Genomic DNA, 13,923 nt, shown 5'->3' on the forward strand with positions numbered 1-13,923 from the left:
ATCATTTAGCACTTCCAGTGCCGATCTGATCTTCATACCCATTGCCTCCAGTAACGTGTTGCTATACAAGATGTACTGAAATAAACTATTAATATTTGTTCTTTGGTTCTTTCAGTCCTGTGTTCTTTATTTGCTAATGGGGTTCCATGTGCTTTGCTTTTCAAAACTCCTGTAATGGCTGCATAGAATAGTAACTGTTTAGCTGATCTCACCCTTTATGAACACTGACCATTGTAGTCTGCAATACAACAAATGAGTAAAAATAGCTGCAAAAGAGGTAGAGATTTTAAAATGAAGTTACACTCAGAGTGGGGAAAGCACAGTTTGGATTGGAGATTGACAAAAGCAAACAACCAAGACTTTTCCAAGTTCCTGGGACCTCCACAAACTCCTCCGCTTTGGGGTTTAATATCTGGAATATGCCAGAGCACTTTCAAAATCCCGTGCCCAGGCATGAAGAGCAATATTGTGTATTTTTATTCCTTTTCAGTCCATTAATAGTGGTGCATGTATACTGAACTCCACTGGCTAGTAACTTCGTTCTGTTTTCCCTGACCTCCCAACTTTGACTCATCCATGCTATTTTCACTTTGTTACTTGCATATTATTTACAAAATGACCAGGAAAGGATAGAACTCAGAGTTTAAAAAGTGTTTTGAATAGAATTCAATTTAAAAGAGTACAGAGCCAAAATGAATGTGAGAAACTTTTAGTTAATTTCTCTACTTCTGCAGAGCAATGCCTAGACCATGCCTGAAAGGCAGAAATCAATTTTCCTTGTAAAAATCATAAAGAGAAGGTAAATAACACAAAATATTTTGATGACCTGTTCAAGGATATCTCAGTCGTTCCTATTAGAAGAAAATCTTGTCAGACCTAACAACTTCATATCGAATATCCTAATTTAAAAAAACAAACAAACAAACAAAACAGACCTTATTATCATGCTGTAATGAATTGCTTCTTCCTAACTATGGGCCTGTTTCAAGCCACTGAACTCATGTGAGTCTGGATTTCTTCTTCTGAGAGAAGAATTATATCAGCATTATTTGTTAAAGAAGCGTATTTACTTGTTTAAATTTACTGTCATCACTATCATCATCAAGGACAATAACCTGCTCAATACCCACTAAGTAAAGGGCCATTTGCTCGCTAATGTGAAGAACAGGTCTTCGTGGTCTCTGCCAAGAAGAAGCTGAACACTTAGTAGAGAGAGGACATGCTTGTGCTAAGTCGCTTTGCTCGTGTCAGACACTTTGCGACCCCCATGGACTGTAGTCTGCCAGGCTCCTCTGTCTGGGGGATTCTCCAGGCAAGAATACTAGAGTGGGTTGCCATTTCCTTCTCCAATTTGAGCCTATAGAGGTTGACATAGTAGTCATCGTGGGACTTTCTTTCATTGCTTTCCTTTGTGAGATCTTATATTTTCAGGACACCATGCTTTCTTACTTAGATTACTCCCTTGTTTTAATGAAGCACATCCTCCAATAGCGTACAGTGACACAGGTCAGAGTCTCTCCTTCAAATCCGGGCTACCGAAGAAGAGCAGGGGTCATCATTTAGACAAGCTGATTTTCTTAGCGTGGTCTCAATTGGTTGCAATATCATGAAGAGACACTTTGTGTACTTTTTTTTTGTTGGCAGGGATATTATATCTGTTTGGTAATGAAAAGAAACTCAGTGGTCGCCTTCTTTGTCCGCAGGTGTAGTAACTCTTGTACATGGGGATGGCGGGATGAGTTGCCAGGGATCGGTCCGGTGTGCACTCATCTGATGTTTTCTATAGCTGGTGCAAATGTCCTTGGAGACTGGCAACTTAGTTGTTGGACCACCTGGAAAGGTAACCTTAACCCATGGAGGATCCTTTCTTTTTCCTCGCTTCACCCCTAGCTGCACGGCCCAATTAGGCCTAGCACCGCCAGATCAGTTCCAATAGTTGAATCACCTCAGGGTTTGCACTCCCAGGGGATATCCTTTCCAGGAGAGCCAACGACCCCTTCTTTGCACTCATGACTTAACACGTTAAGTCCTGAGTGAAAAAGTAAGTTCCACTGACATTCAAAGGAGGAAAAATACATTCACTGAGTAGCCAGAAAGTCAACACGTTCCTAAAGACTGTCATGTGGCTTTTGAAATGAAAATAAGGCCACGATGAGGCTCATTCCTTAAACACAGTATTCGGACTGAATAGAACTAAATTGGGAGTAAAATGAACTCTTCTATTGCCTTTCATTAGAAATGACGTCACCCATTTATTCATTCAACAAATAATGACAATTTCTCTATAGTGTGCCGGATTAAAGAATATAAATTAAAGCAAAATGTACTTGTATTCTGAAAGAATCTTGTATATATAGAAGGAAACTGACTGAAACTAAAATAAATCAAATTATTTTCTCTCTTGACCCAGATGAGAAATATAAGAGCCAGAATTTCAAATAAGTTGTGACTGGTTGCATGTACAATTCTTTTTCTCCATTGTACTTCACATTCTTTCCCATATTCCATTTTGTTGCTCTTTCTCTCTCATGCCCATATAGGCATATACAGGCATAAAAGTAGCATAGTAATATTCAATAATTAACTCAGTGTTTTTTTAAAAAAACCCTTTTCCTCAATCTGTTTTCTCACCATTCAAGCAGAAGGAAGAGCTTACCGTATACAGTGAACTAAAAGAAGAGCTAATGTGAAAGAACAAAGGGTCAATTTATTAGATTTAGATTTTTTAGATAGATTTTGAAAATCTCTAGCTAAAGTAATGATCTTTAAAGTCATGGTTTTTATTTTCAAGAGCCAAGTACTTAAGAAAGAAAATGTTTCTTTTTTTTTTCACATTCTCATTTCAAACACTTAGTTTTATATACTAAGAGACAAACAAATTGCAGAGCATGAGTTTATAACTAAAACCAGTGTTTCTCAAAGCGTGATCTGCATCTCAGAAACATCTAGGGTATGTCATAAAACTGCAGGTTATGAAGCCCTACGCTGAGTCTACAAGGGCAAGGACAGGAATGTGAATTCAAGTAGCTTAAGTATTTTTACCTGTAATAAATTTTGAGTAGTTTTGCTTTTATTACAGAAAAGACACAATAAAGTAGTCATTTTTTTCCCACTCAAATAGAGATAAGAGTAGGCCCACCAGAAAACAGACTATTGGAAGCACATGACTGGTGTCAAGCGATTTGGGGTCTTTGAGCAAGGTGTAGAAGTCCACCTGGGCTAACCAGGGGAGATGGGATAACAGAAACACCCCTGGAAACCTGGGTGCCTTTGGGAAAGCTCCAAAGCAGACAGGATCGAACTATGATTTGATTTCCAGATTGTTTCACCTCCAGGATGCCGCAGACCTCATTGGAAAACCCACTTCACCATCACTCCAGAGTAATAGAAGAGCAATAGCCAGTGAAGGCACGGATAGGGATGTGCCTTAGAAAGCCTCACAGTCCTGTGTATGCCAGGGGCACCTTCAGAGGGTGTAATGGTGCCTGAGAGGGTGGGCAACCAATATGAAGATCTTGCAGTTAGAGTAACCAAATGGTGAGAGTTGAATTGTGCTGCCCCTTCTCTAAAAGATATATTGGAACCTTAAACCCTAGTTAGGACTTCACTTGTAGATAAATCTGACTTGTAGATAGAGTCTTTACAAAGGCACTCAAGTTAAAATGAAGTTATTAGAGTGGGCACTGATCCAATATAATTGTTGTCCTTTTAAAAAATGAGAAATTTGGATGCAGAGAGAGACAAACATAGCAGGAAAACAATGTGAAGGAACACAAAGAGAAAACAGCTATCTCTAAGCCAAGAAGATCCAAAATAAATCCTTTCCTCACAGCCCTCAAAAGGAACCAGTTCTGCTGACACCTGATTTCCGACTTCCAGCCTCCAATATCAAGTGGAAATGGGACTTAGTTTGCAGTCTTCCAGGGGAAATACAGCCTGGAAAGTCAGACTATGATTCTTTCTGTTCTGAGATCCTCTCAAATTTACTCAGGGTTTCCACTGATCTTTCTGTCATCTGATAGAAGTGAAAAATAACAGGGCCAGAGACTAAAGTCCAAGACCAGGTGAGAAGCGCCACACCTCAACTAAAGGCAGATAGCAGCACAAAATGCATACAAATTCGGTATCTCTCAGATGCCTGGAGAGTACATAAATCCTTTCACTCTGCCCTTGGGGGAAGGAAAGTGGATCAGGGAGAAAATCCTGAATAGAATGTGTAGTTTCCAAAATACTAGTTCTCATACAAGAAACAGCGTCATCTCAACACTGAGTCACCATCAGCAGAAATGAGAACTTGAGAGGTTAGCCAGGCGTAAAGGAACAAAATATGATATATATTTTCACATAAGCTAAGTTTGTAAAGAGTAAATACATATGTTATTTTCAGGAAATAAACTTGGCACTTAATAAAAGGCTGAAAATACAAGGGTGAACATCTCTGTTTATTAATTGACAAATGGTGCTGATGCAGGATGAAGCATGATGCATACGTCATTGCCGTTTCTTACATCAGACTCATAGGTGGGGATTAATAATATCATCAACCTTCAGCAAATCAATAAACAGGATTGTTAAGATGGTATCAAGTCATTGTTAGTGGCTGGTGAGTAGATATCAAACTCAGATCTATTTGCCTCTAAAAAAGCCAGGTAACTGCTTTTTATTTGTTAGGCCCTGATATTAAAAAGCAGAGACATTACTTTGCCAACAAAGGTCCATCTGGTCAAGGCTGTGGTTTTTCCAGTGGTCACGTATGGATGTGAGAGTTGGACTGTGAAGAAAGCTGAGCACCGAAAAATTGATGCTTTTGAACTGTGGTGTTGGAGAAGACTCTTGAGATCCCTTGGACTGCAAGGAGATCCAACCAGTCCATCCTAAAGGAGATCAGTCCTGGGTGTTCATTGGAAGGACTGATGCTGAAGCTGAAACTCCAGTACTTTGGCCACCTCATGCGAAGAGTTGACTCATTGGAAAAGACCCTGATGCTGGGAGGGATTGGGGGCAGGAGGAGAAGGGGACGACAGAGGATGAGATGGCTGGATGGCATCACCGACTCGATGAGCATGAGTTTGAGTAAACTCTGGGAGTTGGTGATAGACAGGGAGGCCTGGCATGCTGCGATTCATGGGGTCTCAAAGAGTCGGACATGACTGAGTGACTGAACTGAACTGATATGTTTTAAGGGTTTCCCCGGAGGATCAGATGGTATAGAATCTGCCTGCAATGCAGGGGGCCTGGGTTCAATCCTTGGGTCAGGAGATCCTCTGGAGAAGGAAATGGCAACCCACTCGAGTATTCTTGCCTGGGAAATCACATGGACAAGAGAAGCCTGGTGGTCTATAGTCCATGGGGTCTCAAAGAGTCGGACCATGACTGAGTGACTGAATACACAACATGAATACACAATATGTTTTAAATAGAATAATATGAGAGTGGTATTAAATTGCAATAAATAGTCCCATAAGTGTCATAAGAAATGCATGAACAGAATGAGATAGGAGCAGGGACTCACCACTGCCAAAGGTCTCAGGAAATGTCATACTGAAAAGTATTTTTTTTTTTAAAGCTGCATTTGAACTAGGATAAGAGTTTTGGAAGCAATGAATGGGAGGGAAGAAAGGTGTTCCAGAAGAAGGAAGTCAGAAGGCAAGCCTGAAGGTTATGAAAGGTTGTGACTTGTGTAGAGGAGGTTGAGAAGCTGGACTATCTAACCACAGCATGGGTCTGCCAGGGAGCAGGTCTACCCTGGGGAGGTGGGTTGAGCCAGGATGTGAAGGCATTGCAGAGTCATGCAGTTCTATACATACAGAAATGCTTGTGATCAGATTTGTGTTAAAGAGGAATTAACTTAAGGGAAAATGGAGTATAGGCTCAGGGAGATAGACATCTGATGGGAAGACACAAGCTGGGGGCAGGATTGCTCTGCAAAGATCTGGGAGAAACATGCTAAGGCCATAGAGGTCAAGGCACAGATTTTGGAGTCACTCTTGAAGTACAATTAGCAGAAACTGGTGGCAGATGGTATGTTTGGAGGCAGATGAGTGCATTGTTGTTGTTTAGTCACTCAGTCATGTCCAACTCTTTGTAACCCCGTGGACTGCAGCACACCAGCCTTTCCTGTCCTTCACCATCTCCCAGAGCTTACTCAAACTCATGTCCATTGAGTCAGTGAAGCCATCCAACCATCTCATCCTCTGTCATCCCCTTTTCCTCCTGCCTTCAGTCTTTCTCAGCATCAGGGTCTTTTCTAATGAGTCAGCTCTTCACATCAGGTGGCCAAAGTATTGGAACTTCAGCTTCAGCATCAGTCCTTCCAATGAATACTCAGCATTGACTTCCTTTAGGATTGACTGGCTTGATCTCCTTGCAGTCCAGGGAACTCTTAAGAGTCTTCCCTAACACCATAGTACAAAAGCATCAGTTCTTCAGCACTCAGCCTTCTTTATGGTCCAATTCTCACAGTCATACATGACTACTGGAAAAACCATAGCTTTAACTATACAGACCTTTATTGACAAGGTAACAAAGTGTATGATTAGGTCCTTATTTTGCAAGATGGGTGGATTGGGATGACTGTAAACATTACAGGAAATTGAGGCACAGCCTCTGTGCGGTCATCAGTATTCATATAAGATCATTCAGGGAAAACTGTATACAGGCAGAAGAGAAGCTAGCCAAGGAGCAGAGGCCAAAAGAAGAGCAACATTTAAAATCTTTAGTATAATGGAACTCTTGGCATGTCTTCACTCAGACTTGAAAATATTTTTTCCCTTAAAATAAATGCTCTGAATATTCAAGAAATGTAAGGTTTTAATGGAAAGAGTTCTGACGTAGTAAGATTTCAGTGCCAAATTTGCCACTAATTAATTATGTGACCTTTGGCACATCACTTTAATGTAAGTCAGACTTGGCATCCTCATCTGTGAAACTAGATCTCCAAGGTCTCCATTTGCTGCTTTCAAATGCAGTGATTCTCGTTGGATTAGTTTCTTTGATTAGAGAATTTTAATTGAAGCATATCATAGGCTTTGTGATACATTGTGCCATGTGCTTCCCAAATGTTAGTGATGGGAAAAAACATTTTAATGATGATCCCAACTTCATGACTATAGAAGTTTCAGACTTTTGCACCTCAAAGTCATCAGTAATTAGACCTTGGCATTTCTCTCTATTTCTCCCGTTATAGAGAACAAATTCTACAGACTAGAAAGATGATGTGACATACTGGGAATACAAGAAAATTTGTCAGGACTAGGTGGAAGTTTCCTCAAATTGTCATTTTAATTTAGTGACATAACGGTCATCATTAATAGTGTCTGTGATCAGAGATGATACATAATGTAAAATTTTCTTCATTATTTGAAGAGCTTATGTTCTAAGTAGGATATAACATCTGAACATTGAATTCTTACAACAATGTAAAATCTTACAATAACAGTCTTCCAAAAATGACCTAAAATCACTCAGTCTCTGGCTCTGCAATGAGGGAGAGAGATAATAAATCCCAGAACCTTTCCCCCAAGCCCTGGATCCTCCCATTCCAAGTGTTATACATAATTTTAAAGCCCACCATCTTATACTTAATGTTCCTCAAAGAGAGACGCTCTTGAGTTTGTCTTATGACTTACGATAATAAGATGACCCACTTTTTAAAAGGGGCCCCACTCTCTCAGAACCCAGAGGAATTCAGGTGAAGCCTTTGCAAGGTGAATTAACAGCCCAAAACACAACCTTATGCCAAGCTACTAAGTCAGAGAAAATCATTTCAACCTTCATCCAGAAATTAAATGGTTATTGATTGATATGGAAGATACTGTAACCTTTCAGATTAAATTAAGAAATGTTGCTGAACACAATTAAAGTTTTTCTAATGTAAAGCAGTTTGCAAAGTGCATTTTTGACTAAATTCCATCTCTGAGGTTAATTACCATGTCTAGGGTCCAGGAATAATAGATTAAGTGGAAAGTTGGCTTCAAAAGTTAAAGAATGGGAAGAAGCAAGAAGTATCCAGAAGTGATTTATGTCCTACTGATGAATTTGAGGGAAGAAAGCCAAGTAACCACACCAGGCTTCTATGCTAAAGGGGTTAGGCCAAAGGAATGGTATCAAATTAAAAGGGCATTCATTTCTTCTAAGGGGCAGCTCCACATTTTGCTCACACTTAGAAATTCTCTCCTTCTTGCTAGTTAGGCTAAAGTCAGAATGTCTTATTGAGTGTGCTGGAGACATCCTAGGCAGTGTGAACAGTTTTTGTTCTGAGGAGCTCACAGTTCTTAATGGAGATCAATGTGGAAGTGATGCTGAAAAGCTTGGCCTCTGTACACAGGTGCCAAATTGAATCTTGGAGACAGAGTTTTAGATGAAGCAGTAAACAATAGCTTTACTGCTCTGCAAGGCAAAAAGGGACACAGCAGGCTCCTGCCCTGTGTATTCCAACCCAGGGCTCTTTGATGAGGAGTTTTAGGGATGCTTCAAAGGTGAGGTTGCCGATAACATTATGGTGTGTACAGGGCCTGTGCTCCTCTAATCTGGTCTCAGGTAATCCTTTTTTTTTTTTTATTTGTTTATTTTAATTGGAGGATAATTACTTTACAATATCATGATGGTTTTTGAACTTCTCTGTTTCCTTTAGACTGGCTCAGGTGGTCTTTCTGGTATGAAGAAGGTTGACATCTTCCATTTGCTGGGTTTTAATTCTATAAGGTACTTTAAGACATGGTTATATGACTGTGCCCCCCAAGGCTGCACCATTGTTTCTTGGCTATTTCTCTCTTAACTTTGCATCCCTTCCATTCCCCGATTAGCAACTGCTCAGATCTACCCTTTGGAATTTACCCTTTGAGAAGGTCATGGAGGCTGGAGTCTGTTTTCCACAAGAAATGAGGGACACGGAAAGGTTTCCATGCCCAGGAGCCCCATAGGGTCCTGCTCAGTTTCAGAAGCTCAGTTAACTGTATGAAAGTGGGCAAGAAAGGATTGTAATCTCTTAATCACAAAATCTGCTTCAGGCTGACAAGAGCAGGGTGATACTCTAGAGAAGCTAAAAGGACCTGAGGTTTTGTCTTGAATATACAAGATGTCCAGCTTAACTCTGTCCCTTTTTTCTCATCTGTAAAAATGAGTTGGGCTGAATGCTTTCTAAAGTTCTTACAGTTCTATAATATACATTAATAATACTTTAAAATTAGAAAAAGTAAAATGTAAATCAACATCTTTAAGCTCAGTTAGTTATGAGTGTCCTTGCTATGATCCTGCTTCACTAGAACCATTCTAGATAGAGAGCGTGCACTTTTAGGGAACTCCAACTAAACTTGTTTTCATATAAAGCAGACTTCCAAAAAAAGAAGGCAAGAATGGGCCCTTTAAAAGTGTAGCTCACTGCAAAAACAGCAAAGAATATATACTAAAAAAAATAGACTAAAAGGCCTTCATGACACATTCTGTGAAAAGATGCCCTCATAACTTTTACCAGTTAATTGATGCATAAAAGGTTGTGAAGATTAATGTACATCAAAATCAAAACTAAATTGAATTTTTGACATTTTTGCAAATAAAAACCCCAAAGAATACATAGGTGCCTTTTGATTTGTCACAGCTGGAAGACTCTGAATCATGAAGCGCTCTAGGAAAGGCCATTAAATAGCGTTAGATGGTTTGTCAGTGTGGAGGAAAAGTAATTGAAGAACCAAACTGTGTGTATGGGCATCGAATTTTAAAATATTTACCAAACACAGATAAAGTGAGTCTTTTTCTTCCACAACTAAAGCACTAAGTGTTGATTAGGTAGTCAACAGGAAAATTTTATAATTTAAATTCTTTTTAAAAAAGTTCAGTCAGATTAAATAATCTTTGCTTAAAGATATTTCTGGTCTACATTTAAAAGCTTTTTGCTTTTAATGGGGAGAGAAAAGATTTAAAAACCAACCACTGGTCTATGAGAACGACATTTGAAAACAGCAGTGTAATATGGAAGAAGGGTAAAGTAAGAACCAAAATTCTTAGTACTGGTTCAATAAGACTATGAATTTTGAAAATAATTTCAGATGACTTTTTTCTGATACTCTTAGCCTCAGTCATAAAGCAGTCTTTTTTTTTTTTAAGAAACAGTGATGAAATAAGCAAGTGTTAGCATATCATTAAGTCAATGAGGTTCCCAATTTTATTCTTTGAAAAAGAACACAGAATACTAATAATGCTATTAATGAAGTAAGTGAAATGCTTTTTGTAGTAGATATCAAGCGAGGAACATGTAGATCAACACAAGGTCTATACTGAGTTCAAACACACAGGGCCCATAGGTGACCTAATCATAGGGTCTTGGGTTTCCCAATGGTCTGATGTGCCCCAAGAAGAGGTCCATTGCAGCTTATGAAAGCAGTACAAATAGTTGGATTCACCTGATTCTACTCATAAGAACTTAAAGTTCTTTCCTTCTTAGGTAGGATTTTTTTTTTTTTAATATACGATTAGCAAGTAGACTTGGTTGAAAAAGCAAGCCAAGAAGGGACTTGCATTTAATAATTCCAGAAAGCTCTCCTAACTATCTCCAATATCTTTATTTCCAGTGTTTGCTTTAGTAGTTGGCAAAGGACAACTGTTCATAAGATACAAGGGTCAAAACCAAAACACAAACCCGGTTTTGTAAAGCTAACTTTACATAGAATGGAAGGAAGGCACCATTTCTATTCTTGGAAGGACAACAGTATTTTGTTTTAATCACTTGCGAAGGATCTGAAACTCTAAAATTCTGAATGAGGTTAATAAATCAAGAAGAGTTAATATGAAAACAAGTTTCATAATCAGCTTGCAAATAAACACTGCTGCATATTCTATTAAGGCTAGTCCCAGAGCTGAGGCAAATCAGAAGAGATTTTTCATATATTCCCACAGTTCAAAGCTTTTAGGTGGAAATAGATTATGAGAAAACATTTTAATAAACAGCACCACTATTTAGTAAAAATGGTAATAGCAGCAAGCAATCAAAAGCTATCTAAACAGAAAGTCCCTTCTCCCTATATGGAGTTTTTCTCACTCTTCAGACTAACTGTATTTTCAGAATCACCTGCAAAAGAAATCTGAGACAGTGAGTCATTACCCACTGAAGTTACTCCTACTTCTCACTGAGCATGAAGTACTTACTTACATCCCAGTTCTTGCAATTAAGAGTCTGAATAAACTTAGATTTCTCTGATGATTCCCCACCTTTCTCCTAATGCTGATAATCTTTAAGAACATGAACAATGTGAAATGAGCTTTCCTACATGCCTCAGTGAAGATTCCATGTTTCTACATTGGGTAGGTAGATGACCGAGTTAAAAGACAAAATGGCGATTTTAGAAAACATTAATTATTTAAATTTTAAATGCAAATTGTTTGTAGGAAATTCAGGTAAAATTTTGGTTCTTGAAAATGCTTGTCAAGAGGTCAACATTAGATAATAGTTGCAGCCACCCAAACAGAAATGATAAAGTAAAAAGAAAGTTGAGAACTAAAATGTATAATCATAGTATTTAAATTTGAGGAGAGGAGTGGGGAGCTTGTAAAAAAGACCATGAACAAGTATTAAGAGTCATCAGGAGAAACTCAGATAGAGATAAGAGACTTATTATTTATCAAATAGGAATACTTTTGAGTAATATAAGAATAAATTGTATCCACTGAATATCGACAATTTTGGTGACCCTAGAGCATACTGTTTTGATGGGAAGTCACGGTAATAAATTGAAAAGAATAAGAAGTGAGGAGTTGAAAATAGTAACCATGATACTTAGCCCTGGAATGCATACTCCAGGGATGGAGAGATATAGGTTTTAATCCCTCCTCAAACATTGAAGGTAGGCCTTGAGCAAGTGAATTAACATTAAACAGCTACAGGTTTCTCTCTGTATATTTGGGGATAATAATAGTACCACCTAGAGTTTTGTGAAAATAAAATGAGATATTACATATAATCTGCTAGAATGACACCTGGCATATGGTAAGTACTCAATAAATGTCAGCCCTTATTTTGAGATGGAGAATGAAATGGCAACTCACTCCAGTATTCTTGCCTGGAGAATCCCCATGGGCAGAGGAGCCTGGCAGGTTATAGACCATGGGGTCGCAAAGAGTAGGACATGACTAAGCTACGAACACATTTAGTTTGAGAAGAAGAAAGTCAAGTGTGAGTAGTTTTTCTGTCCTTTGTGACTTTGTTTAGTCTTGGAATTTGTGTGAATAGATGTGTCTGTGTATATGGGTCTATGAATGTTTTAGTTGGGATTAAATTGAGCCCATTTATAGGCTAAAGAAAATCAATCAGTGAAGAAAGGAAAGAAGTGCCTGGATTCTGCTTAGTTAGGGAAGGAAGAAGAAACTTCAAAGAAACTTCTACCTGAGAACTGGGAAAAAGCGATAAGAATTTCCTGATTATTTCCCGTACCCCATTAGCTCCGGTTTGCCCCAGTGGGCACAGACTCAGCCCTCTCACAGTTCAGGTTGTGCCTGTCTCTCTCCTGAATGAAGCCCCATCAGCATCCCCATGGTACAGTGTCACAAAGGGCTTGAAAGACTATGGTGCATGCTTTTGAGATAAGATACTGTCAGCTGAAGGTAAATTGAAGCCTACACAGAATGAATTTGCTCTGGACATGACTGATATCACAGATAAGGGAGGCCAAGAAAGTGTGGTTGGTGAATAAGAGTCATCTGACACAATTCACCCATTGTAATGTTCCTGCCTTTCATTAAGTCCAGTCTTTCAAAGGACTTGGTAGGGGAAGGGTTTGTGAAACAAGATCCCCTTTTTCTGCTCTATGGATCATAAGGCCTTAATTCCATCACCTATTCAAAATTTTCTCAAGCTGAACCATAGTTTCAACTAGTCTGGCTACTTGCCTATAGGGTGACATAAACCTTTACCCCTGAAAGGTATGATGCCTCAGTGGTTTTGCCATTGTTGAATGGCGTTTGCCATTTACCAATGTTACTAGGTGGGAGGAGAAGGGGACAATAGAGGATGAGACGGTTGGATGGCATCACCAACTCGATGGACCTGAGTTTGAGCAAGCTCCAGGAGTTGGTGATGGACAGGGAAGCCTGGCATGCTGCAGTCTATGAGGTCACAAAGAGTCAGACATGACTGAGCAACTAACTGAGGGATAAAAAGTAACAGGGAATGTTCCAGTTAGTGCCTTGGATTCCAGATAGTCTCCTTCCTGTCCTTATATGTAGCAACATTCCTAGCATCTCATGGCAATCAGGAGCTTCTTTCTTTGTCTGCTGGCATGCACACTAGCATGGCCATCCTAAAGTGACCTGGAAATAACCATAGAATCAGAGTCAGTAGAAATCTTAAATCTAGCAGAAAACCTAAACTGTGGCATGAGATTGCAGAGGAAGCTCACTAGACCCACACACATGCAAAGCCCATAAGTGCAGGAAAATTAGCACAATCTTCAACCAACAGGGAAAGTAGGGATGTTACCCCTTGTCAGTTCTCTGTTCTTTGATAGGAGTTACCTCTGGGAATGAAGACCTCTAGATCTACATAACTTAAGGTTGAAAACACAAATTCTGCAAATGGATCCCTGGAAATGGTGTTGAGAGGGCCAATCTTACATCCAAGGCTTATTTTCAACCTGGGTATTGTAAATTTTGAGGACACAGTACCGTATATTGACTGTTGATTTAGCACTTCAACATGCAGGGTTTTGTTTCTAGACTAGCACCCAAATGATATTTGAATAGGCTCTTCTCATCCTGACTGACTGCTTCTGTGGAATACATGTATTTATGCTAGGACTAGTCTGCTCCATGCTCAACAGAGTGATTGACCCTATAAATTGGGTCCCTTATTTGAAGACAATATTGTACAAAAAACCATCCCAGTCAATAAGGCATTGTGTAAGGTCTTATGTGATGGTGGGGTGGAGGAACATGGGC

General features: G+C 39.3%; 1 long non-coding RNA gene across 7 annotated transcripts in view; it reads left to right on the forward strand.

Moving 5' to 3' along the window:
- Window positions 1-13,923, forward strand: part of LOC110136914 (uncharacterized) — a 489,873-nt gene that overhangs the window by 138,823 nt on the left and 337,127 nt on the right. The window contains exon 5 of one of the 7 annotated variants that reach the window (XR_011491853.1): window positions 1,704-2,299. The exons of the other annotated variants lie outside the window; for them this stretch is intronic. This is a non-coding gene — a long non-coding RNA (uncharacterized lncRNA). Of the gene's footprint in view, window positions 1-1,703; window positions 2,300-13,923 lie in introns of those variants that run through there. 7 annotated transcript variants of the gene reach the window in all.

This window comes from Odocoileus virginianus, chromosome 16 (assembly GCF_023699985.2).
Source record: "Odocoileus virginianus isolate 20LAN1187 ecotype Illinois chromosome 16, Ovbor_1.2, whole genome shotgun sequence".
NCBI lineage: Eukaryota > Metazoa > Chordata > Mammalia > Artiodactyla > Cervidae > Odocoileus > Odocoileus virginianus.